The sequence below is a fragment of the Beta vulgaris genome, chromosome 4, assembly GCF_026745355.1.
Source record: "Beta vulgaris subsp. vulgaris cultivar EL10 chromosome 4, EL10.2, whole genome shotgun sequence".
In the NCBI taxonomy this organism is placed as follows: Eukaryota; Viridiplantae; Streptophyta; class Magnoliopsida; order Caryophyllales; family Amaranthaceae; genus Beta; species Beta vulgaris.
The window spans coordinates 38,604,713-38,606,898 of NC_079205.1; the positions used below are offsets into that span (position 1 = coordinate 38,604,713).

Below are 2,186 nucleotides of genomic sequence, written 5' to 3' on the forward strand. Positions count from 1 at the left end.
TATCCAACACCCAATTGTAACTATGTATTGTTTCGTTGGCCATTAGAGCATAACCAACAATAAAGTTCTTCTTACAAGGTGTCATCCCAATGAGCTCCAAAAAAGGCATGCACTTAGGGAAAAAACGGAAGGGCTGCGGTGCAAGGGCTGTGTTTTTTGAAAAATGTAGCCCTTAATAGTGAAGGGTTGCGGTTAGCCAAAAAAACCGCAGCCCTTCGTATACAAAGGGTTGTGGTCAATGCAAAAACCGCAGCCCTTTTAGTGAAGGGCCACGGTTAGCCGAAAACCACAGCCATATAAGTAATAAAGGGCTATGGTTTTTGGGCTAACCGCAGCCCTTTATGGGCTTTCTTTAAAATTTTATTTGAAAGGAATTCAATCTCTTGCGCAAGGAATAGTGGGCTTAAAATGTTAAGCGGGTAGGGCTGATCCTTCCCTCCCTACCTCACACGCTCTCAACCCCTCCTCCCCCACAAACCCTAATTCTCCTCACCTCTTCTGAACTCGCTCCTCCCTCTCATAACCCAGCCACCACGACACCAATTCCCCTCTCTTCTTCTGATTTCCATGCTAAGATTTTATCTCCTCGAACCAAAAATGGCACCTTCACCTGCTAAAACTCAATCTCGTCCAAATTCTGAGTGATGACGAAGAACTCGTCGCACCTGAGCTGAGTAGAGATCTCCTAAACCCACCATCATCATCAACTAGATCTCCTCCACCAGATCCCGTACTCCTCCTTATTTCGTTCTCCTCCCTCCACTTTTCGCGCAAATACCAGATCTCGTACACGTCGGTTCCTTTGCTGTCGCTTCATCTTCGCCACCGTCACACTAACAACAAACACCAACATGGCAATATCGTCGTATCGTCACTGCCTCGACACCGATTCTGAGAGAATCAAGTTGCCATGAACCCCATTAACACAGTTTTTAGTTTGTTTCTCTTTCTATGGAACTTTTTGTTTGTTTTAGTTTGTGTATTTTTAGATCTGTTTTTGAATGTTGTTATAATGTGAATATCTTAAAAAATTTCTATCTTCAAATTCTCTTTCGTTGTTTCTCTTGGGGTGATTCCGATCACATCGAGTCCAAACGTTCCTCTCATTTCATTTTCGAACTCGCCAAAAACGATTCTCTCTTTCTTCTTTTTTTTTTAGATTTTGTGTTTTTCTGGATTGATTGGATGAAGTTTTTTTTGTGACTTTAATGATTTTTTTAGGTGTTATTGTTTCAGAGGAAATGGTGAATTTGATTGTTGAATGTGGAGCAGTATCAGCTTCAATCTTTTCTCCATGGCCTGTGACATTTTTGTGGACCCTTTCTGGTGTTTCAGATTCAGGCGGACGGCGGTGATCTTGAATTTTGTCGAATTCAAGTTTTCTGTGATTTATAGACATACTCCTAACTAATCATTCTAAATTACGAGTTAACTGAACGATTTAATAAACTGTTTGTTATTTTTTTCGTTAGATAAAAATATTGTTGGCATTTTTAGCTCCTTTTTTCTCCCTAATTCTCAGTAGTGGGAGAGTGGGGGTGTGTTTCATTACTAGTACTTTCTTATACTTGTTTGCTTGGCCTTAATTTACATGATAAAATAGAAGATGAATGGTTTAGGTTCTCTCTTTTATTTGGTACAGTTGATCGAGCTAATCACTTCTTTGACGAAACAACCTTTACACAGTTTGTTGATTAGAAGTTCAGAACCACTTGTTATTAATCACTAATGCTATATCTTTTGGTAAAACATGGTGATCATTCAGAGCAAAAATCATATATATGAGCATATGTAATTTTTAACTTGATGTTCAAGAGTTCAATTCCATTATTATATATCTGGTTGGATATCTGCAAAACTTATACTATGAAGTAGTTTTGTTATTATATATAAATGTCAGTTTTGATTTTGTTATAATTTTATCAGTTTGGAATTGATTTTGTGTCAATTTGACATAAAAATGGAAAAAAAAATAAAAAATTCTTGGGGTCCAAAAGGGCTGTGGTTTTGGGCTAAAACCGCAGCCCTTCTCTGTTAAAAGGGCTGCGGTCAAAAATCGGAGCCCTTCTTTTCTATTGAAGGGATGCTGGCCAAAAACACAACCCTTAGGGCTGTTTTGACCGCAGCCCTTCCTTATTTTTCCACTAGTGATGTTATATTTGTTGGTTTTGTACGTTGCGTCCATA

At 38.7% G+C, this 2,186-nt stretch overlaps 1 long non-coding RNA gene across 1 annotated transcript; it reads left to right on the forward strand.

Annotated features, from left to right (window-relative positions):
* The first annotated feature begins 230 nt into the window (after nucleotides 1-230).
* Nucleotides 231-1,641, forward strand: LOC104884849 (uncharacterized). The gene is made up of 2 exons (XR_788792.3): nucleotides 231-935; nucleotides 1,237-1,641. It is a non-coding gene; the product is annotated as an uncharacterized LOC104884849 (long non-coding RNA).
* Nucleotides 1,642-2,186: the final 545 nt, after the last annotated feature.